General features: G+C 37.2%; 1 long non-coding RNA gene across 1 annotated transcript; it reads left to right on the forward strand.

Moving 5' to 3' along the window:
* LOC105858863 (uncharacterized) lies at window positions 1-25,180 on the forward strand. Its single transcript, XR_012913449.1, has 2 exons — window positions 1-224; window positions 24,567-25,180. It is a non-coding gene; the product is annotated as an uncharacterized LOC105858863 (long non-coding RNA).
* The last annotated feature ends 369 nt before the right edge of the window (window positions 25,181-25,549 follow it).

Consider the following 25,549-nt stretch of genomic DNA (forward strand, 5'->3'; position numbering starts at 1 on the left):
CCCTGGCACGGTTCCTTCTACTTCCTGGGTCTCTCTGTCTCTCTCTCCCTCCCTGTCCCTCCGCATCTCTCCCAGGGCGAGTCACATGCCTACCTCTGTGAGGGGGACAGGGAAGGACTGGCCCTCCAAACCGGGAGACAGGGGTCTCCGCAGGAAGAGTTCTGCTGCTAAAAGCAAGGGAGGAGATGCCGGGCTGACGACAGTGACATCCTCTCCAACTGCTGGTGGGCACCTGTGCTTCTGAGATGCGGAGACCCCCAACAGCCTCTGGGAGTGTCTGGGAGGATCCCGGGGTGGGGGTGGGGTGCCTGGGAAGATGGAGGCCGCTGAGTCCTGCCCCCGAGAGAGGGAGTGAGGAGGCTCGGGTTTGGCTGGGTGGCTGAAGTCTTTCTGGACCCTGGGACAGGGGTGGGCAGAGGCAGACCCTAAGTTGAGACTGGAGAAGTCTCAGGTGTCCTGAGAACCGGGCACCTGTGGCAGGTAGAGGAACAGACATGCGCCATTTGCAACTGAAAGGAGGGGCTGGGCCAAGTGGGTGGGAGGAGCTGCTGGTGACAGGAGGAGGACAAAGCTGGTGTCCCAGGGCAAGGCAGGCTCAAGGTGGCCCTAACCCTGCTGGTGGCATAGCGGGCTCAGCCGGTACCTGGGGCTGGGACAGGACACACCACCATCCGTCACAGGGAGGCAGAGGGTGCCGGGAAGCAGCCTGGTGGCTGCTCAGGACGGGTGGAGGCTCGGACGGGTGAGGGTGAGGGCGACCAGGGCCAAATTCTTTGGGCTTTCATTTTGAGGTGATGAAAATGGTCTAACACAGACTGTGCACACATCTGTGAGTACACTAAAATCCATTGAATTGGACGCATTAAATGGGTGAGTTTTTTGGTATATGAATTATATCTTAATAAAGTACTTTAAAAAAATGTACCATTGGGGACAGGTCACAGAACAGGAGTACTTGGCAGGGAGACTGAGGCATAAGCCAACTCCTATGGCGTGGGCCCCCATGGAGGGCTAGAGGCAGCTACGCGGGTGGTGGGCCCACCCTCCCCTGTGCACCCTCTGCTCTGGTCAGGGCAGCTGGGCCAACGCAGAGATGCTTCCTGGACTGACTCAGGCAGATGGGTGCCACCTGCTGGTCCCACCTGCCCACACCCGACTGTCTACACTGGCGTCCTGGAGGCCTCCCCTGTGGGCTGCAGCCTCCCCAGGGCAGAGAGAACATTCCTTCATTCATTCAGCGCCTTCCCATTGAGAGCTCTGAGTCAGAGTGAGCACACACAGACCCGGAGAGCTTTCAGTCCAAACCGACGCAATGAATCATTGCTTAATGCTTAAACCCCGTGGTGCTTCCTGGGAGGAAACTAATCCTTGTCTCGGCCCGAGGGGCTCCACACACCGGCCCCTGCTGACCACCACACTGATGTCTTTCCCTTCTCCGAGCCTGATGTAGCCTCAGGGCCTTTGCACTTCCTGTTCCCATTGGCTGAAACTCCTTTCTCCTCTCCTTTGGCCTAGGAAATGCTAGTGTCCCCTACTTCCTCTCCTGCGGGACTGGTCCCGTGCACAATGATTCATTGCCCTCTGTTTGGACTGAAAGCTCTCCGGGTCTGTGTGTGCTCACCCTGACTCAGAGCTCTCAATGGGAAGGCGCTGAATGAATGAAGGAATGTGCTCTCTGCCCTGGGGAGGCTGCAGCCTACTGGGGAGGCCTCCATGACGCCAGTGTAGACAGTTGGGTGTGGGCAGGTGGGACCTGTCTGCCCGAGTCAGTCCAGGAAGCATCAGGGGTGCTGCGTCCTGAAGTCACGCCTCTCTCTGTGGCCACCACCCTGGAGGTCTAGGCTGCATAGGTCCCCATATTGCTGCTGCCGCCGCACGTTTCGGGGCTGAGGGCAGAGGTTGTCTCAGACTGTGGCCGGAAAGAGTGGGAACCGGAGACTCCAAGAGTAAGGAGATGCCTCAGGCTGGAAAATCACATCACGAGCTTGAGACTGGCCGTGGGACAAGGCAGGCAGAGTGCTGAGAGCTGACGGTCCAAGAAGCGGCCAGTGCAGGCGGAGAGATTAATTCTTGGAAAGTGGAAACCCCTGGGGGGCTGCAGCGGGTCTTTGAGCCGCTGGCGAGCCCCATTCTGGCTTTGGGACCATGCGGAGTGGTGAAAACAGAGTGGCTGGAGATCTTGGCCACCGCATGGTGTGGACAGGACCGTGGGGGCCAGAGCGCTGGGGCTGTCCTCCATAGGCTGCAGGAAAGCTGGAGCAGGGGCCCAGGTATCCTGGCTCTCGGCCTGGCCTCTTTTCTTCCTGCCAGGCCACTGCTGCCTCTTCCAAATGGGAAAATCCACGTGGCATTCCTTCTGGATTCTGGATGGGATAAGAGAGAGAGAGAGAGAGAGAGAGAGTGTGTGTGTGTGTGTGTGTGTGTGCGCACACACTCGCATGCCTGCGTGTGTAAAGTGGGTTTTCGTTCCTAAGCATCCTTGGGTGGGTAACTCCCCAAAACAACTCTGCATCCCTGTAAGCTGGCTTTGCCAATTCATTTATTTTTTTAAATTTTTGTTTCTTGAAACATTTTATTTAGAAATTTTAAACCAACAAAAAAGTTGCAAGAGTAGTACAATGAACTCCCTTGTAATTTTTTTAAACCTAGATTCACCACTTGTTTAAATTTCTCCACATATCATATTCTCTGCCTCTATACACACACCCCTATGAGTTAGTGTTGGAACATCCAATCCCAATCCAATAATCTCGTATACTTCCATGTACAATGGAAAGTCAGGCTCCCATTCTTTTAATTTTTATTTTTTAGAGACAAGGTCTGTCTCTGTCGCCCAGGCTGGAGTGCAGTGGCATGATCTTAGCTCACTGCAGCCTGGAACTCCTGGGATCAAGCAACCTGCCACAGCCTCCCAAGCAACAGGGACTATAGACACAAAATACCAGGCCTAGTTAAGTATTATTATTTTTTTAGAGACGGGGGTCTTGCTACATTGCCTAGTCTGGTCTTGAACTCCTAGCCTCAAGTGATCTCCCTCCTTGGCCTCACAAAGTGCTGGAATTACAGGCATGAACCGCCATACCCGGCTTCTGTGTTTTATTCATTTGCTCAAACGTAGAATACAAGAGAATAGTTTCAGAGTTGGTAACCCATACAGCTGTAACAGGCAACTGTACAACTAGAGTTCAATATTTCTTTACAGTGCCTTAAGGCAGAATTTAATACAGTAAGATGCACAAATTTCAAGTACGTAATTTGATGGGTTTGGACAAATGCATATATTTCTGTTACCCACAGCTCAATTGCCTTAGTCCACTCGGGTTGCCGTCACAAAATACCATAGGCTAGGTGGCTTAAACAAGAGACTGACTTCTCACAGTTCTGGAGGTTAGGAAGTCTAAGGTCAAGGTGCTGGCAGATTGGGTTCCTGGCAAGGGTCTTCTCCCTGGCTTACAGACAGCTGCCATCTTGCTATGTCCTTACACAGTAGAGCCAGAGTGAGCTCTGGTCTCCTTTCCTCATCTTAGGACACTGGTCCCACCATGGGGCCCTATCCTCATGACCTCATCTAAACCTAATTACCTCCCAAATGTCCTTCCTCTAAATACCATCACACTGGGGGTTAGGGCTTCAGTGTATGCATTTTGGGGAAACACAACCATTCAGTCCATAACACCATTCAAGGTAGAGAATATTTTCATCATTCCACAATGTTCTTTAGGGTAACTAACAAGGAGCAGAATAGCTGGGTGAAGAGAAAGGTGTATGTCTAACCAAACAAGAAACAGCCAAAACCTATCTCATAGCATTTGTATTATTTTACATTTCCACCAACAATGGATGAGATTGTTGCTCTACATTTGCACCAAAATTTTGTGTTGTTAGTCTTTTAAATTTCAGCTTTCAGGGTAGAATCATACAGTATAGACCCTTTTCTAGTCTGACAATTCTAATAGACAGTCAGATATATAGTGACTTTAATTTGCATTTTTCTGCTGTTTAATGATGTTGAGCTTGTTACCATTTATAAAACTCCATTTGAGAAGGGTCTAATGTTTAGGTGTTTTATCTCTTTTTTTTAATTGAGTTTTTAAAATTATTGATTTGCAGAAGCTATTTATATATTCTGGATACCAGTCCTTTATCAGATATATATTTTGTGAGTATTTTCTTATAAATCTGTGGCCTATTTATTTTCTTGTTGATGACTTTTAAAAATTGTGTTAAATATACATAAGATTGGCCGTTGTAACCATTTGAAAGTGCAGAATTCAGCATTTAGCATGTCCACGATATTGTACAATCCTCACCCCAAAAGGAAATCCTACACCCCTAAAGCCAGGCATCCTCAAACTACAGCCTGTGGGCCACATGCGGGTGTTTTTGCCCATTTGTTTTTTTACTTCAAAATAAGATATGTGCAGTGTGCATAGGAATTTGTTCATAGTTTTTATAAACTATAGTCCAGCCCTCCAATGGTCTGAGGGACAGTGAACTGGCCCCCTGTTTAAAAAGTTTGGGGACCCCTGCCTTAAACACTCATTCCACAGCATTTCATTTTCCTACTTCCAGCAACCACTAACCTACTTTCTGTCCCTACAAATTTGCCTATTCTGGAGATTTCATATTAATAGAATTATATAGTATGTGGCCTTTTGTGTCTAGCTTTTTTCACTTAGTATAATGTTTTTGAGATTCATCCATATTGCAGAATGTATCAAAATTTCATTCCTCTTTATAGCCAACCAATATTCCATTGTATGGATATACCATCATTGGCTTATCTGTTCATCAGTTGGTCCCATTTGGGTGGCTCCCACCTTTGGCTATCATGAGTAATGCTGCTATGAACATTCATGGACGAGTTTTTTCATGAACATGTGTTTTTAGTTCTCTTGGGTATATACCTAGGAGTGGAATTGCTGGGTCATAGGGCAATTCCATGTTTAGCTCTTTGAGAAACTGTCAAACTGTTTGTCACTTTGGCTGTACCCTTTCACATTCCCACCAGCAACGTATGAGGTTCCCATTTTTCCACATCTTCAGCCATACTTGTCATTGTCTATGTTCTTGAGTGTAGTCATCCTAGTTGGATGAAGTATTAATAGTACTTCGTTGTGGTTTCGATTTGCATTTCCCTAATGACTAATGTTGTTGAGCATCTGTCTTCTCACGTGCTTACTGGCCATGTGTGTATCTTATTTGGAGATACGTCTATTCAAATCATTTGCCCATTTTAAAATTGGGTTATCTGTTGTTTTTTAATTGAGTAGTAAGTGTTTGTTATGTATTCTGGATCCCAGACTCATCGTATATATGATTTGCAAGTATTTTCTCCCATCCTGGGGGTTATTTTTTCACTTTCTTGATATTGTTCTTTGGTGCATAAAATTTTCAATTTAATAGTCCAATTTATTTAATTTTATTTGGGTGCTTGAGTTTTAGGTGTCATATCTCAGAAACAATTACCTAATCCAAGGTCCTGCAAATTTACTCCCTTTGTTTCCTCCTAAGAATTTTATTTTATTTTATAGTTTTAGCTCTCACATTTACATTGTTGATCCATTTTGAATTGTGGTATCAGGTAAAGGTGTATGGTGTGAGGTAAAGGTCCAACCTCACTCTTTTGCTTGCAGGTATCTATTTGTCCCAGCACGATTTGTCCCAGCCTATTGAATGGCCTTGGCATCCTTGCCAAAAACCAACTGACCATAAATGTATGGGTTTATTTCTGGACTTTGAATTCTATTACTTTGGTCTATGTCCTTACAGTAGTGACTCAAGGTCTTAACTATCGTAGCTTTGCAGGAAATTTTGAAATTGAGAAGCATGAATCCTTCAATTTTATTTTTCTTTTTCAATATTATTTTGGCTATTTGAGATTCATTGCATTTCCATTTGAATCTTAGGATCAGCTTGTCTAACTGTAAAAAAGGCAGTTGGACTTTTTATAGGAATTGCATTGAATGTGTAAAGCCATTTGGGGCATATTGCCATCTTACAGTATTAAGTCTTCCCATCCATGAATAAGGATGGTTTCCTATTCATATAAATCTTTCTTTCAGCAATGTTTTAAACTTTGAGGTACCAGTCTTGCACTTTTTTGTTCAACTTATTTCTAACAATTTTATTTTTTTCTGATGCTATTATAAATAATTTTTGCTTTTTGAGACAGGGTCTCCCTCTGTTGCCTGGGCTAGAGTGAAGTAGCATCATCATAGCTCACTGTAATCTCAAACTCCTGGGCTCAAGTGGTCCTCCTGCCTCAGCCTCCAGAGCAGGTGGGACTATAGGCACGAGCCACCACACCTGGCTATTTTGTTTCTATTTTTTGTGGAGACGGAGTCTTGCTATATCGCTTAGGCTGATCTCAAACTCCTGGCCTTACACAATCCTCCTGCTCTAGCTTACCGAAGTGCTAGGATTATAGTTGTGAGCCACGACACCTGGCTCAAATAATGTTTTTAAAATTTCGTTTTGAGAGTGTTTATTGTTAGTGTATAGAAAAACAACTTTTTTTTTTTTTTTATGTATTGACTTTGTATCCTGCAACTTTGCCAAGCTGGTTTTTCTGTTATCGTTTCATATAACATCATGTCATCTGCAAATAGATATAGCTTTACTTCTTTTCCAATCAGGGTGTCTTTATATCTTTTTCTTGTTTAATAAGTTCCTGCCTAGAAACTCCGATACAGTGTTAAATAGAAGTGGGGGCAGATGTTCTTGCCTTGTTCCTCATCTTGGGGGAAAAGTTTTCAGTCTTTTATTATGAAATACGGAAACCCTGTGGGTTTTTCATAGATGGCCTTCATCAGATCGAGAAAGTTCCCTTCTATTCCTAGTTTGCTGAGTGTTTTTATTAGGAAAGGGTGTTGGATTTTGTTAAATTCTTTATCTGTATCAATTGAGATTATCATTTGTTTTTTTCCTCTTTATTCTGTTAATATGGTGTATGGCATTGATTGATTTTCATATGTTGAACCAAACTTGTGTTTCCAGGGTAAATACCACTTGGTCATGGTGTGTATCATTTTTAGATGCTGCTGGATTAGCTTTTTGACCATTTTATTGACGATTTTATACCTACATTCAGAAGGAATATGGCTCTCTATTTTTTTTCCTTGTGATATTTGTGTCTGGTTTTGGTACCAGAGTAATACTGGCTTCATAAGATAATTTAAGAAGTGTCCTCTCCTCTTCTTCTTGCTAGAGTGCTGTGGCGTCAGCCTAGCTCACAGCAACCTCAAACTTCTGGGCTCAAGCGATCCTCCTGCCTCAGCCTCCTAAGTAGCTGGAACTGCATGGGGTGCGCCACCATGCCTGGCTAATTTTTAGCTAATTTTTTTGGGTTTTTTTTAGTAGAGACAGGGTCTCGCTCTTACTTAGGCTGGTCTTGAACTCCTGAACTCAAGTGATCCTCTTGGCTTGGCTTCCCAGAATGCTAGGATTACAGGAATGAGGCACTGCACCTGGCCTCCTCTTCTTTTTAGGGGGGAAGTTTAAGAAAAATTGGTATTACTTCTTCCTTAAATGGTTGGTAGAATTCACCAGTGTAGCCATCTTCTTTGGGGCTTTTCTTTGTTGGAATTTTTTTGACTCCTAAGTCAGTCTCTTTACTTGTGATAGGCTGTTTCAGATTTTCTTTGTCTTTTCCAGTCACTTTTAGTAGTTTGTGCATTTCTAGGCATTTTTCCATTTCATCTAGGTTATTTTGTTTGTTGGCATGGTATAATATTCCATCATAATCCTTATGTGTCTGTAAAGCCTGTAGTAATGTCCCCTCTTTCATACCTGAGTTCAATAATTTGAGTTTTCTCTCTCTTTTTTATTTAATCAGTCTAGCTAAAGGTTTGTCAGTTTTATTGATTTCTTTCAAAGAACCATGTTTGGTTTTATCAGTTTTCTTTAATGTTTTTCTATCCTCTTTCATTTATTTATACTTTAATCTTTATTGTTTCCTTATTCCTGCTTACTTTGAGTTTATTTTGCTATTTTTTTCTAGTTTTTAAGGTGGACTATTAGGTTATTGATTTTAAATCTAAGTATTTGTAGCTATAAATTTCACTCTGGACCCTGCTTTCACTCTAGCCCATAAATTTTGGTATGTTGTATTTTTGCTTTTATTTATATCAAAATATTTTCTAATTAGCTGTGTGATTTCTTCTATGACCTAGCACTTATTTAGAAGTATGTTGTTTAATTTCCACATATTTGTGAATTTTCCAAACATCCTTCTGTTATTAATTTCTAATTTCATTCCATCAAGGGCAGAAAACATACTTTGTATGATTTCAATTTGAGCCCAGGAGTTAGAGGCTGCAGTGAGCTATGATGATGCCACTGCACTCTAGCCAGGGTGAAAAAGCAAGACTTTGTCTCAAAAAAAAAAAAAAAATGGAGTCTTGAAATGACTAAATATTGTTGTTGGATTGTTTATTTTTCCCTCCAATTACTTCAGTTTTTGTTTCATGTACTTTGAGGCTCTGTTTTCAGGTGCATATATGCTTACAATTGTTATATCTTCTTGAAGGATTGACCCTATTATTATTCTGTAATGTCTTTATTTGTCTCTAGTAATGTTTCTTTTTCCTTACAGTCTATTGTATATGATAATAGTATAGCCACTCCAGCTCTCTTTGGTTACTGTTTGCATGGAGTATTTTTCCATCCTTTTAACGTATTTGCATTTTTTAAATCCATTCTGCCAATCTATGCCTTTTAATTAGTGAGTTTAACCCATTTAATTTAATGTAAGGAAGGAAGGACTAGTAAGGAAGGACTTGATTACTAGTTACTAGTAAGGAAGGACTTACTAGTAAGGAAGGACTTGATTCTTCCAGTCTATATGTCATTTGTCTTTTTGTTCCTCAGTTCTTCCATTACAACCTTTGTTTTTTTTGGATTTTACAGATGTTTTCTAGTGTACCATTTTAAATTCCTCATTGTTACTTTTACTATATATATTTTTAGTTATTTGCATCTGCCCTAGAGATTATAATTAACATCTTATCTAATAAAAATCTAGTTTGGATTAATCACAACTTAATTTCAATAGAATATAAAACTTTGCTTCTATATAGGTTCATTAGCTCCCTATGCTGTTCTTGTTCAAACTATATCTTTATACATTGTGTGCCCATCAACATAGATTTATAATCATTGCTTTGTACTATTGTCTTTGGAATCATATAGAAGAAAAGGACATTTATACTGTCTTTTATATTTAACTATGTAGTTATCATTCCAGGTGTTCTTTTTTCATATGTATTCAAGTAACTGGTTAGTGTTATTTTATTTCAGCTCAAAGGACTCCCTTTAGCATTTACTCTAGGGCAGGTCTACTGGCAACAAACTCTCTCAGTTTTTATTTACCTGGTAATGTCTTGACTTTTCCTTCATTTTTGAAGAATAGTTTTGTCAGATATAGCATTCTTGGTTGATTTTTTTTTCCTTGAAGCTCTTTGAATATACCATTCTACTTCCTCTGGCCTCCATTGTTTCTGATGAGAAATCAATAATTGATCTTATTAGGGATGTGTTGTATGTGATAAGCTGCTGTTCTCTTGCTACTTTCAAGATTTTCTTCTTGTCTTTTGACAATCTGATTATGATGTCTCTAGGTGTGCATCCCTTTGAATTTATCCTAGCTGGAGTTTGTTGAATTTCTTGGCTGTATAGATCATACTTTCATCAAATTTGGCCACAATTTCTTCAAATATTTTCTTTTCCCTTTGTTCTCTCCCTTGTCCTTCTGAGACTGTCATTATGCATTTATTGAGAAAGCTTGATGGCATTCCACAGGTCTCTGAGGCTCTGTTCATTTTTCTTCATTCTTTTTCATTTTCTCTGTTCCTCTAACTCAATAATTTCAATTGGCCTGTCTTTAAGTGTGCTAATTTTTTTTTTCATCTGCTTGCTTAAATCTGTGGAACCCCTCTAGTGAATTTTTCATTTCAATTAGTGTATTTTCCATCACAGAACTTCTATTTGGTTTCTTTGTATGATTTCAATCTCTTTATTGATATTCTCTATTTGGTGGAATATTATTCTCCTGTTTGCCTTTAGTTCTTTAGACCTGGTTTCCTTTAGCTCTTTGAGCATATTTAAATTTAAGTTGATTTAAAATCTGTCTAGAAAATCTAATGTCTGGGCTTCCTCAGGGACAGTTTCTATCGATTGCCCCCCACTGCCCCCTCCCCAGCCATGTATGGGCCATATTTTCTTATTTTTTACTATACTTTATCACCTTTTGTTGAAAAGTGGACATTTTGAATATTATAATATACAACTCTGGAAATAAATAAGCCTTTCCCTCATCCCCAGGCTTTGTCATTGTTTCTGAATACTGTGCTCATTCTTGTTGGTTTGTTCAGTGACTTTTCTGAACTAATTCTGTAAATTCTGTATTCTTTGTCATGCATGGTTACTGAAGTCCCTGTTCCATTAGCTTAGGCAGCCAACTAGTGGTTGGACAGAAATATCCTTGAGCTTTCTGGAACCAAAAAAGTCTCCCAGTCTTTGCTGAGGAGCTGTGTGTGTACGTGGGACACACCTGTACCACTCAGCCTGGTGGTTTGTAACTCTGTATTAGCCTTCACTTCCTGCTCATGCAGAGTCTGAAAGTCAGCCAGAGGTGAGAGCTTAGGGCTTTCTTGGATCTTTCCTCAGCATGCAAACAGCCCTGAGTGAGCATTTGCATTTGCCTTTTGGATTTCCAGGAATATGTTAGAACTTTCAAATCCCTTATGGACACCTTGTTCTCCAGCCTTTCCTATCAAGCTTTTTGGTTATACTATTGTTTGCTCCAGCTGTTATCCAATGCCTCAAGCAGCAGTGACTAAAACATTGGCCTGTAAATGTTTTTGATAAACACCTCCACCCTTTACCCCCGAGCAGTGGCTCTAGCACTGGGCCAGCTCTGAGTCAGGCAAAACAAAGACAAGCCTTTCGAGCTGATCTTAGAAGGGAACCACTAGATGGGTCAAAACAAATGATTACATTTATTGGTGAATGAGCCCATTCTGCTCCCTCCAGAGTACCGGGAATGTGAGCTGTTATTGTCAAAGCCACCACTAAGCTGGGGAATAGAGGAGACAGGATTGGGGTAAGTTAGAACACCACAAATCTTGCTGTTCTTACTGAGCTTCAGCTGTTTTCCTTGAATAAGTGATCTTCGATTGCTGCAAGCCTTTGAGTAATTTCCAGAGTTGTAAAAAAAAAATGGATTCTGATCATTTTTGCCATTTTCTTTTTTGGTTGCTTTCATAGAAAAGTGGAATTTTGGAGTTTTGTATTCTGCAATTTTTACTGATCGCACTCTAACAGTAAGTAGCATAGTGTTTCTAAGAGTCATTGGTGTAATTGCATAGATGAGTAATTTGTTTCTTTTTATAGTAGTATTCCATTGTATGGATATACCACACTTTTTAAATTAATTCAGTTTTGAATGAACATTTGGGCTTTTTCTGGTTTCAAGCTACTGTAATAAAGTTGCTATATTCATTTGTACATGGAGCTATGTGTGGGCATATGCTTTCATTTCTCTTGCATACATATCCAGGAATGAGATCGCTGGATTGCATGATAACTATTTGTTTAATTTAGTAGGAAACTGTCAAATTGTTTTCCAATGTGGCTGTACCATTTATATTTCTACCAACAATGTGTGAGGGTTCTAGTTGTTCCATATTCTGTCAAATTGTTGGTATGATTAGTTAAAAACTTTTAAAACCATTTTAATAGCTGTGTAGTGATAGTGAACTATGGTTTTAATGTGTATTTCCCTAAGGACTAATGATATTGAGCATGTTTTCATGTGCTTTATCTGCCACTTATATGGCTTCCTCTGAGAAGTGTCCTTTCAAGTATTTTTATCAATCTTTTAAGTTAGATGGTTTTCCTTCCTATTATTAAGTTGGAAAAATTAATTGTCATATATAGATGTTTTAAAGTTTTTTTCCATTCTATGTCTTATCTATTCCTTTTCTAAGCGGTGCCTTTTAAAAATTACAGCTTTGTTGAGATGTAGTTGAAATACAATAAACCACACATATTTTAAATATATAGTTTGATAAGGGTTGCATATGCACACACCTGTGAAATCATCATCACAAGCAAGATGCTGGACATCATACCCAAAATCTTCCTTGTAATGCACCTGTCCTGTCCCTCCCTCATCTCCCCTCTTCAGGGAACAATTGATCTGCCTTCTGTCACTGTGAATTAGTTTGCATTTTCTAAAGTATTGCTGGCCAATAGAAATATAATGAGACTCACATATGTAATTTTAAATTTTCAGTAGGCACATTAAGAAGCAATATAAAATTAACTTTAATAATATATTTATCCTATTATATCCAAAATAGTATTTGAACAGGTAATCAACATAAATAATTCTAAAGGAGATATTTTGCTTTCCTTTTCATACACCAACTCTTCAAAATTTAGTCTACAGTTTATGCTTAAAACACATCTCAATTCAAAAACTACATTGTCATCTGGGATATTTTACCTCTGTTTAGATTTTATGAGATAGTTTAAATGGTAGATTTACATTCCCAAATTGTTCCAAACTTACTTAAAGGTTTTTCGATAACTGAATTGAATACCAAGCAATCACTTTTGCTTAATATTCTTATCTAAATCAGTAAGACTGGTTCATCTTTTATAGAAGAATTGATTTAACTTTGAAGCAAAACCAATCAGTTTTAAACTACTTCTGTCCAAGTTCAATAAATTCACCAATTCTCGGATCAACTGAGTATTATTAATATTAAATTCAAAGAGTCATTGCATAAATTGAAAAGCAATGTTAAATGTGTCAATATCAACAAAGAATTCTTCAAAAGTTTCTTATAAGCTTTGTAGCCAATTTATGTAACTCTGCTGTGTATAATGAAATTCTTCTTTATGTTGATTTATATTAGAAAACTGTATATAATAATTATTGTTTTTTATATGAAAAGTTTTCATTTCAATATAAATAAGTTTTCAAACCTGAATGTCTAAAAAATAAATAACCTTTTCCTTTCCTTGTGGCTTCAAATTTAGCATGTTCATATGCTATGTGATATTGGTGAAAAAACCTAAATCACACTGTCATTTATTTGTCTTTGATCTTGAATATTTGGCAAACATCTCTTTCATTGTAAGAAAATCTTGAATGGGAGTTAAGAACACAGTAAATCTTTGTAAAGCTCTTCTATGATTCAACCGACAAGCTTTGGCAAAGAACACAAGATCATTAAATCCATTGTCTTTTATTTCTCTTGTGACATAAGCTAGTTTTCTCAGGTCTGACTGAAAAATTTCTTTTTCAGATGTGAAAGATTAAAAAATATATACATAATGAGGGAATATTTTTGGCTACAATTTGACATCTTTTTGAGTAAATTTGGAAGTCCTTTGAGACAAAATTTGCCAAAAATATTAATTAATTGCTCATCTAAAGCTAAACAGAAGTATACTTGTAATATTTCAAATTGTGAATTAATTGATCTTTGATATTAAGTCTTGTATTCTATGGGCAAGTTTTTAGTGGCTTAATTGAAGATCTTTACTTTTATTAAAATGTATTTTTAAATCTTTTCCTTATAATTTTCTTTAAAAATGTCCATAACTAAAATAATAATGCTTTTAGTATCTCTCTACCTAAAAATCATTTTCTTTTTGTATAAGAATTTAAGTTATTTTTATAGCGGGCCAAAGTTACAAGCTCAGATCCTGGTACAAATTGTTTACAAAATTTTTTAAAACTCTGATTTCAGTTCACTAATTTTGCCATATCTTTTTTGATTATTGAGAGAAAAAAAATTTTTTTTTCTTTTGAGACAGGGTCTTACTCTATTGCCCGGGCTAGAGTGCAGTGGCATCATCATAACTCACTGCAACCTCAAACTCCTGGGCTCAAGCAATCCTCCTCCTGCCTCAGTCTCCTGAGTAGCTGGGACTATCGGCACCACCACACCAGCTAATTTTTCTATTTTTTTGTAGAGACAGGGTCTCGCTCTTCTTCATGCTGGTCTTGAGCCCCTGACCTCAAATGATCCTCCTGCCTTGGCCTCCCAAAGTGTTAAGATTACAGGTGTGAGCCACTGCACCCAGCCAAGGGGAAACTTTTAATCAAATGTATTGTGTATTTGCTGAAAATGTCTCTTAATGTTGCCTACTATATTATTGAAAAACATTTTACACAAAACAAACAGATTTTATTTTGTTTATCTCTACTGCAGCCAAACCATGACTCATCATGGAATTTGCAATATACCTTCTTTCAGTCTTTTTTTTTCCTTTTCTGTTATAATTGTGCACTAGCTCCTATATCTCCACTTGGTTCTGCATCAGTATTATGCCTTTGTATTAAATTTTAAAATTCATCTGTACTTATTTTCCATCTGGAAAAAGGCATAAATTAAATCATAATGAAAGTAAGAGTATTTCAACTTTCTTACCAATTACAATTTACATAGGTATCACTATAGTGCTGTCTATATAAAATGTTCAACTATAGTACACCCAACCCACATACCATGATACAATATCTTACTTAATGCCATGGTTAAAGCAAATACAGTTCTGCCAAAACAACGAAGATGTTTTCATTCATTGTTTAGTAGGAAAAATATTTTACTTTGCTTTAGTTTTGAAATTTGAAATAATTTAAATTAAAAAAACTTTAAAAGTCAATTCTTTTGCACTAGCCGTATATCAAGTGTTCAACAGCCACATGGCAGGAGCCGTTCTAGAATGTCATATAGATGGAATCATTTAGTGTGTACTCTTTTTCCTGGCATATGTCAGTCAGCATAATTATTTTAAAATTCATGTATGTTACGTGTATCAATAGTTCATTCCTTTTTATTGCTAAGTAGTACTCCATTGTATACCTCAATTTGCTTAATCCCTTCAACTTGCTGATGGACATTTAGGTTGTTTCTAGTGATTGAGTTTTACAAATAAAGATGCTATGAGCATTTGGGTAATAGACTTTGTGTCGATATATGCTTTAATTTTTCTCGAATAAGTACCTCGGAGTGGAATGGCTGCATCATCTGGTAGATATGTATTTAACCTTTTACAAAACTGCCAAACCGTTTTCCAAAGTGGGTATACTATTTTACATTCCCACTAGCAGCATATGACAGTTCCAGTTGTTTCACATCTTTGCCAACACAATGATCAGCCTTTTTGATTTTAGCCATTTTAAGGAGCATGTAGTAGTATCTCTTGTGGTTTTAAATAGCATTTCCCTAATGACCAATGACATTAAGCATCTTTTCATATACTGTAACAAATTTGTCTTCTTTGGAGAAGTGTCTGTTCAAATATTTTCTCCATTTTGCCTGGGGAAGTTTGTTAGATTGACTTACTATTAAGTATTAAGGTTCTTTATGTATTTTAGTTACAAATCCTTTGTTGGTTATATGTTTTGTAAAGATTTTTCTCCCTTTGTGTAGGTTGTCTTTTCATTTTAATAGTGTCTTTCACAGAGCAAAGTTTATCATTTTGATGAAGTCCAATTAATACACATTTTATTTTGTAAGTTGTGGTTGTGGTGTCATATCTAAAAACTCTCTGCCTAGTCTAAGGTCACAACAATTGTCTCCTGTTTTCTTCTAAAAGTTTTAGTTTTACATTTTACATGTAGATCTATGATTTTTTTTGAGATAATTTTTTTGTCTGAGCTGTAAGTTTAGGTCACTGTTCTTTTATTTTTGCATGTGAATATCCAATATTTCAAGCACTATTTGTTGTAAAGATTATCCTTACTCCACTGAGATGTCTTTGTATCTTTGTCAAAAATCATTGGCCGTATTTGTACGGGTCTATTTCTACACTTCATCTTTTTCTGAAACAAGGTCTTACTCTGCCACCTGGGTAGAGTGCAGTGGGGTCGTCATAGCTCACTGCAGCCTCCAACTCCTGACCTCAAGTGTTCTCCCACCTCGGCCTCCCAAAGTGCTAGGATTACAGGTGTGAGCCACCGTGCCCGGCCTACACTGCATTTTTTTTGCTTTGATCTATTATATTCTATTCTTTTACACGAATCTATGTGTCTATCTTGTTGCTGATATTAAACTTCCTTTATTACTATAGGCTTATAGTAAGTCTTAAATTGGGATAGCATGAGTCCTCTAACTTTATTCTTATTTTTACAATTTATTTTGGCCATTCTCGTTCCTTTGCATTTACATATAAATTTTAGAATCAGCTTGGATATATCCACAAAATCTTGCAAGGCTTTTTTTTTTTTATTTCAGCATATTATGGGAGTACAAATTTTAAGGTTTCAAATAATGCCCTTGCCCTCCCCACCCCCTACAAGTCTGAGCTTCAAGTGTGACCATTCCCCAGACGGTGCACATCTCACTCATTATGTATGTATATACCCGCCCCCTCCTTCCCCCTCCCACCGGCCCAATACCCAATTAATGTAGTTCCTCCTATGTGTCCACTTAGGTGCTGCTCAGTTAATACCAGTTTGCTGGTGAGTATATATCTTGCAAGGCTTTTAATCAGTGTTGTTAAATCTATAGACCAATTTGGAGAGTGTTGACATCCTACCTATACTGAGGCTTCTAATACATGAACATGGTATGCTTCTTCATTTACTTAGGTCTGTCTAGATTTCTTTAAAAGTGTTTTGCCATTTCTAGCTTAAATATCCTGCACATATTTTGTTAGTTTTATATCTAAGTATTTCATTGCTTTGGTGCTATTGTAAATGGTATTTTAAAACTTTCAGTTTCCAATCATTTGCTGCTAGTTCATAAATATATGATTGTATGTTGTAACCTTTATAAATTTATTTATAGTTCTAGTAGCTTTTTTTTCTGTAGATTTCGTGGGATTTTCTCTGGAGGCAATCATATGTTCTGTGAGTAAGGACAGTTTTAATTCTTCCTTTCTAATCTGCATGCTCTTTATTTCTTTTCTTGCCATATTTCCCAGGCTTGGTCTTGTAGTACAATGTTGGATAGACATAGCAAGAGTGAAGTGAACATCTTTACTTATTCCTGAACTTAGGGTAAAAGCATCAGTCCTCTACCCATAAACAGGATGTTAGCTCTGTGTTTTTTATAGATGCCCTTTATCAGGTTGAGGAAGTTCCCTTTTATTCCTACTTTGATGAGAGTTTTTAATCCAGAATGACTGTTGAGTCTTTTCAAATGCTTTTCTGCATACATCAATATGATCATATTGCTATATTGAGCAGGATATATGATCATATACTTTTTCTCCTGCTAATAAGCTATTAATAAGATAGACTGCATTGATTAATCTTCAAACATTGAAGCGGCCTTATATTACTGGGATAAAACTCATTTTGCTGTGATTTATTATTGTTTTATATAATGATAAATTTAATTTGCTATCTTTTGGAGGATTTTGTACCTATGTTCATAAGGACTATTGGTCTGTGTAGACTTCTGTTTTTGTACTATCACAGTGTGGTTTTGGTGTAAAGGTAATGCTGGTCTCATACAGTGATTTTGGAAGTTTCCTTTTCTATTTTCTGGAAGAGATTGTCTGGAATTGGTGTTTTTTGTTCTTTAAATTTGTGGTAAAATTCTCTGGAGAAATTATTTGGGCCTGGAAATTTATTATTGGAAAGTTATTAATGACAAATTCAATTTCTTTAATAGTTTAGGACTATTCAAGTTATCTATTTTACCTTGGGTGAGTTTTGGTAGTTTGTGGTTTTTGAGAAACCGGTCCATTTCATTTAAGTTTTCAAATTTATGAGTGTAAAGTTATTCATAGTATTCCCTTATTATCCTTTTGTGAGGTTTGTAGTGATATTATGTATTTCTCCTTCCTTTCTTTTTCTTCCTTTTTTTCTTTCTTTCTTTTTATTATTTGGCTAGAGGTTTAGCAATTTTATGTATCTTTTTAAAGAACCAGGTTTTAGTTTAATTGATTCCTCTGTTGTTCTCTGTTTCATTTATTTATGTTCTTACCTTTGTCATTTCTTTTCTTGGGCTTGCTTTGAGTTTATTTTACTCTTCTTTTTGTAGTTTCTTAAAATGGAATCTTAGGTAATTGATTTCAGAATTTTATTCTTTTCTAATATAATCATTTAATGCTATATATTCCTCTTTCATAGTACTTTGGCTGCACCTCATAAATTTTGATATGTTATATTCTCACTTTCATTCAAATTAAAGTATTTTCTAGTTTCCCTTGAGACTTCTTCTTTTGCCCAGGATTATTTAGAAGTATGTAATTAATTTCCAGGTATCTGAATATTTTCTAGTTTTCATTCTGTTATTGACTTCTAGTTAAATTTCATTATTATCAGAGAACATGCTATATAAATTTAATTTTTAAACATTTATTAGGTTTATTTTATGACTGAGGATATGGTTTGTCTTGGTCAATATTCTGTGTGTATTTGAAAAGAAAGTATATTATTCAGTTGTGGATGGAGTGTTTTATCAATTTTAGTTGGTTGATGGTATTGTTCAGTCCTTCTATATCCTTGCTGCTTTTCTGTCTACTTGTTCTATTCATTACTGAAAGAGGAATATTGACATTTCCCACTATAATTGTGTATTTGTCAATTGCTCCTGAGGTTCTGTCAGTTTTTGCTTCATGTATTTGAGGTTCTGTTTTTAGACGTATACACATTTAAGATGGTGTTTTATTGGGTTTTATCATTATGTAATACCCTGCTTTATCCACAATAAATTTCCTTCCTTTCAGGTATGCTTTGTCTGATATTACTACAACCACTTCAGCTTTATTTTCATTAGCATTTACATAGCATATATTTGCCCCTTCTTTGACTTATAAGCTACCTATATTAAAGTGTATGCTCATGTCTTTTAAAAAAATCTATGCTAACAATCTTTGTCTTTTAGTTGGTATGATTAGACCATTTATATTTATTGTATTTGTTGATATGTTTGGATTTAGATCTATCATTTTATTAATTATTATCTGTTTGCCCCCTATAGCTTTTATTTCTTGTTTTTCCATTTCCTGACTTCTTTTGGGTTTTTTGAATATTGTTTAGTATTCAATTTTAATTTATTATTTGATTATTTTACTATTATCTCTTTGTATAGCTTTTTAAAAGTGGTTGCTCTAAGAATTACAATATGTATACTAAACTTTTTACTTTCTGTTTAAAATTAATATTTTACCAATTCTGGTGAAGTATAGGAACCTCACCATGATACAGGTCCCTTTACCCTATTATCTTTTCTATGTTGTAGCTGTCATATATTATATTTACATACATTGAAAACCTCTCTAGAATCTAAAACTGCTCAAAAAATAATGCTTATTTTAAAAGCTCATTAGAAAGTATTATAATTTTTGCTTTTAATAGTCATACACATTTTAAAGAACCTTAGAGAAAAAAAGAAGAGTTTACTTAGACATTAATCATTTTTGTTGTTCTTCCCTCATTCCTGAAGTTTCAAGATTTTCTCTTTTATATGAAGAACTTCTTTTAGCATTTCCTTTACTGCAGTTTTGCTGTCAATGAGTTCTGTTAGTTTTTCTTGATCTCAAAATATCTTTATTTCACATTCATTCCTGAAGGATATTTTCACTACATGTAGAATTCTGGATTGACAATTATTTTCTTTTAACACTGAAAAAGTGTTATGTTACTTCATTCTGGTCTTCATGGTTTCAGATGATAAATCCCTGGTCATTCAAATAACTGTTACCCTGTATGTGATGTGTCATTTTTCTCTAACGCCTTTCAAGATATTTTCTTTGTCTTTGGTTTTCAGCAATTTAATGATAATGTGTCTGGATATGGATTTCTTTGAGTTTCTCTTAATTGGAGTTTTCTGAATAGCTGGGACTACAGGCATGTGCCACAACGTCTGGCTAATTTTTCTATTTTTAGTAGAGATGGGGTCTCACTCTTGTTCAGGCTGGTCTCGAACTCCTGAGCTCAAGCGATCCTCCTGCCTCAGCCTCCCAGAGTACTAGGATTACAGGTGTGAGCCCCTGTGCCTGGATGCACCTCAGATTTTGTGGTTTTCATCTCTAGAATGGGCCCTTTCAATATCTTCAAACTTTGCGTTTTTCATGTCTAGAATTTAGTCTTTTCTATATCTTCAATGTCTCTGCTTAACATGCTTAACCTTTTCTTCTGCCTTTTTGAATATATGGAATACACTGTTTTAATGTCCTTGTGTAGTGCCCCCCAAAGATGTCCATGTCCTCATCCCCAGGATTTGTGAATATGTTACCTTACGTAGCAAATGTGACTTTACAAATGTGACTAAATTAAGGATCTTAAAATGGGGAGATTATTCTGGATTATCTGGATGGGTCCAATGTAATCACAGGTTTCTCATAAAAGGGAGGCAGGAAGGTCAGAGTTAGAGAAGGAGATGTGATAGCGAAAGGAGGGAGGGAGAGAGAGAGAGAGAGAGAGAGAGAGAGAGAGAGAGAGAGAGAGAGAGAGAGAGAGAGACTGGGAGGGAGACACACACAGAGAGAGAGAGAGAGAGAGAGAGCCAGAGACAGAGAGAGACAGGGAGGGAGAGGGAGAGAGACTGATTTGAAGATGCTGTGCTGCTGGCTTTGAAGTTGGGGGAAGGGGCTGTGAGCCAAAGAACTCAGGTAGCCTGTAGAAACTGAAAAAGGCACAATTCTCCCGCTAGAGTCTCCAGAAAGAACTCAAACCTGTGATCCCTTGGTTTTAGCCTGACTGGTTTTGGACTTACGACTTCCAGAACTATAAGGCAATAAATTTGTGTTGTTACTAAGTATGTGGCAATTTATTACAGTAGCAATATAAGACATATGTAGACATTCAACGGACACTTGGCTCTGCTAACTTATTAGTTCTAGGAGCTTTATTCCATAGTCCCTAGGATTTTCTACATAGATGATCATGTTGTCTGCAATAAGAACAGTTTTACTTCTTCCTTTCCAATCAGTGTGCCTTTTACTTTTTCTTCTCTTACTATAGCCTAAGCTAGGACCACCGATGCCACACTGAATACAAGCAGTGAGTGGGGACTTCCTTGCCTTGTTTTGATCTCAAGGAGAAAGCCCTCAGTCTCCCACCATTAAGTGTGACATTGGCCGTCAGTTTTAGTAGCTACACTTTATTGTGTTGAGATAGTTCCCTTATATTTTTAGTTGCTGAAAAGTTGTTTTTTTTTTTAATTCTGCATGGATGTTGTATTTTGTCAGTTGCTTCTTTTCTATAACTATTGAGATGACCATGTCATTTTAAAGCCTTTATTCTGTTAAGATATTGTATTGCATTGACTGATTTTTGTTTATTTGTTAAACCAACATTGTATTTCTGGGATAAATTCCCCTTGCTCTTGATGTTTTATATGTTTTATTTATTGAGCTTGATTTGCTAATCTTTCTAAAGGATTTTTGCATCTTTCTTCATAAGGGCTATTGGTCTATGTCAGGGTTCACCAAATTTTTTCCATAGAGTCAGATAGTAAATATCTGGGGCTTTGGGGACCCTATAATCTTTGCCACAACTACTCAGCTCTGCCTCTGTAGCACAAAAGCAGACAATGTGTAATTTAATGAATGTGCCTGTGTTCTAATAAAACTTTATTTAGAGAAACAGATTGCAGGCTGGTTTGGGCTCACAGACTATGGTTTACTTACCTCTGGTCTGTATTTGTTGGGTTTTTTTTCCTCCTTGTAATGTCTTTGTCTGGTTTTGGCATCAGAGTGACACTGGCCTCATAAAATGAGCTGATAAGTATTCTCTTTTATGTTTTCTCAAAGTTTTCATGAGATTGGTATTACTTCATCCTTAATTATTTGATGGAATTTACCAGTCAAGCCATCTGCGCCTGGAATTTTTCTTTGTGAGAAAGCTCTAAATATAAAATAAAATGTGAGTAGCAATAGACTCATTCAGATTTTCTATTTTTTTCTTTTTAATGTATTTTTATTGATTCACATACCATAAAACTAACCTTTTTAAAATGTACAATTCAATGATTTTTTGTATATTCACAAAGTTGTGCAGCCATCACCATGATCTAATTCCATAACTTTTCCAGCTCTCCAGAAGAAACCCCATACCCGTTAGCAGTCACTCCCTTCTCCTGTCAGCCCCTGGCAACCACTTCCTGTCTCTATGGATTTGCCTATTCTGAAATTTCATATAAGTGAAATCATACACTATGATGTGACTGGCTTCTTTTACTTGGCATAATGTTTTCAGTGTCATTCATATTGTAGCATCTGTCAGTGCTTCATTCCTTCCAGCTGAACATTATTCCATTCTGTGGATTGTATATTTATCCATTCATCAGTTGATGGACAGGAAGGTTATTTCCACTTTTTGGCTAATATGAACAATGGTGCTACAAACGTCTGTCCTCAAGTTTTTGTGTGAATGTGTATTCAATTTTCTTGGGCATATACCTAGGAGTAGAATTGCTCCATTGATAACTCTATATTTTACTTATTTTTTTTGAGATCCTGCCAAACTGTTTACCAAAGTGGCTGCGCCATTTTATATTTCCCCCAGCAAAGTAGGAAGGTTCCAATTTCTCCACATCCTCGTTAAAATTTGTTATTGTCTGTCTTTTTATTACAGCCATAACAGCAAGTGTCTTATCATGGCTTTGATTTTTATTTTCTTAGTGGCTGATGATGCTAAACACCTTTTTATGTGCTTATTGGCCATTTGCATATCTTCTTTGGAAAAATGTCTATTAAAATCCTTTTTATGTTTTGAAAAATGAGTTTATTTGCCTTTTTATTGTTGTGTTGTAAGGGTTCTTTACACATTATGGAAACTAATCAGTGCCTTATGATATAAATGATTTGCAACTATTTTCTCCCATTATGTGGATTGTCTTATACTTTCTTGGTAGTGCTTTGAAATATGAAGTATTTAACTTTGATGAACTCTAATTTATCTATTTTTTTCTTTAGTTACTTGTGCTTTAGGTGTTATATATAAGAAACCTTTGTCTAATTCAAGTTCACAAAGATTTACCCCTATTGTTTCTTCTAACAGTTTTGTAGCTTTGGCTCTTACTTTTAGTTCTTTTGAGTTAAGTTCTGTATATGGTGTGAGGTAGGGGTCTAAATTTATTCTTCTGTGTGCAGACATATGGTTGTCCCAGCACCATTTGTTGAAAAGACTAACATCCTGATCAAAAATCAATTGACTATTGTCCCCCCATAATATCCTGAAATTAAAAAAAAAAATTGACTATAAATGTGTGGGCTTATTTCTAGAGTCTCAGTTCTATTCCAGTAATCTATATGTCTATCCTTATGTCAGTACCATAATGTGTTTTTTTTTTTTTTTGAGACAGAGTCTCACTCTGTTGCCCAGGCTAGAGTGCTGTGGCATCAGCCTCGCTCACAGCAACCTTAAACTCCTGGACTCAAGCGATCCTCCTGCTTCAGCCCCCCAAGTAGCTGGGACTGCAGGCATGTGCCACCATGCCCGGCTAATTTTTTCTATATATTTTTAGTTGTCCAGCTAATTTCTTTCTATTTTTAGTAGAGACAGGGTCTCCTTCTTGCTGAGGCTGGTCTCAAACTCCTGAGCTCAATCAATGCTCTCGCCTCGGCCTCCCAGAGTGCTAGGATTACAGGCGTGAGCCACTGTGCCCAGCCAATAAGGTTTTTTTTAATTATAGCTTTGTAGTCAAAAAGTGTGAGTTCTCTAATTTTTTCTTCTTTTTCAAGATTGTTTGGATATTCTGAGTTCTTTCCATTTCCATATGAATTTTAGGATCCGTTTGTCAATTTCTACAACAGAGGCAGCTGGGATTTTGATAAGGATTGCATCAAATCTGTAGATCATTTTAGGGATTATTGCCATTTTAACAATACTGAATTTTCTAATCCATAAACACAGGATGTCTTTCCATTTATTTAGGTCTTTTTTAGTTTCCTTAAACTATGTTTCGTGGTTTTCAGAGTATAAGTCTTTGTACTTCTTTTGTTAAATTTATACCCAAGCATTTTATTCTTTCTGTGTTATTATAAATGGAATTGTTTTCTTAATTTCATTTTTGGATTTTTCATTTCTAAAAAAATACAATTGATTTTGTGTATTTATCTTGTATTATACAACCTTGCCAAACTCATTTACTAGTTCTAATCGTTGTGCATATATGTATATGTGTCTGTTTGTGTTTGTGTAGTCTCTAGGATTTTCTATATACAAGGTCATGTCATCTGCAAATAGAGATAGTTATACTTAATACTTCCAATCTGCATGCCTTTATTTCTTTTCCTTGCCTAATTTTGCTGGCTGGAACATCCAAAACAATGTGGAATATAAGTGGTAAGATAGGATATTCTTGTTTTGTTCCTGTCAGCCTAGCTTTTCAAAGAACCAACTTTTTGGTTTCATTACAGCTATAAATTTCCTTCTAAACTTCTATTTCTTCTTGTGCCAGTTTTGGTAATTTGTGTCTTCAAGGAATTTGTGTCCATTCCACTTGAGCTATCAGATATACTGGCATGGCATTATTTATCATAATCTCCTATTATCTGTTTGATGTCTGTAGAAGCTTTAGTGATGTCTCTTCCTTCATAATTCATATTGATAATATAGTATTCTCTGTTTTTTGTTTAAGGGATCTAGCCTGAGTTATATCAGTGGTGGTGAAAACTCCTGGGTAGCCCTATGATCCCCACTCCTGGTGTTCATTCTTGGATGATCGTCCTCCCTTGCATATGGATGTGACCTGTGACTTGCTTCTAATCAATAGAATATGACACAGGTGAAGGATGTGTGTGAACATGTGTATGTGACTTCATGATATGAGATAATCTATCTTGGTAGGAGAGTCTCCTCTCCCCACTTCAACGCTTTGAGGAAGAAAGCTGCCATGTTGTGAGCTGCCATTTGGAAAGGGCTGTGTGGCAAGGAGCTGAGGGGTGGCCTTGGCCCCTGTCTGACAGCCAGCTAGAACCCAAAGCTCGCAGTTCAGCCTGCAAGGAACTGAATTCTGTCAACAACCACAGGAGTTGGAAGTGGATTCTTCCACAGTTGGCCTCAGATGAGACACCTTGACTGCAGCTTTGTAACACCTAGAAGCAGAGGACCCAGCTAATCTGCTCCTGGACTCCTGGCCCACAGAAGCTACAAAGAGATGAATGTATGTTGTTTGAAGCCACTGCGTGGTGGTAACATTGCTACACAGCAATAGATAATAAATATGTCAACGATTTGGACTTTTCCAAGAAACCACTGTTGGTATCAGTGATTTTCTTTTGTTTGTTTTCTATTTCATTGATTCCTGCTCTTATCTTTATTATTCATATTTTTCTACATCAGGTTTAATTTGCTCTTTCATTTTCTGGTGTTTAAAGGTAGACCCTTTACTCATTGGTTTTAGACTTTTCTTCTTGTGTATAACAATTAGAGCTATAAATTACCTCCTAAGCACAGCTTAGGGCTGCATCCCACAAATATCTATATGTTGATTTTGCATTTCTGTTTAATTCAAGATATTTTCTAATTTCCCATGTGATTTCATCTTGGACCCATGGGTTGTTTAGAAGTATGTTAATTTCTTAATATTTAGTGAATTTTCCAGATCTTAGGGTTCACTTT

The sequence above is a fragment of the Microcebus murinus genome, chromosome 19 (assembly GCF_040939455.1).
Source record: "Microcebus murinus isolate Inina chromosome 19, M.murinus_Inina_mat1.0, whole genome shotgun sequence".
Classification (NCBI taxonomy): Eukaryota; Metazoa; Chordata; class Mammalia; order Primates; family Cheirogaleidae; genus Microcebus; species Microcebus murinus.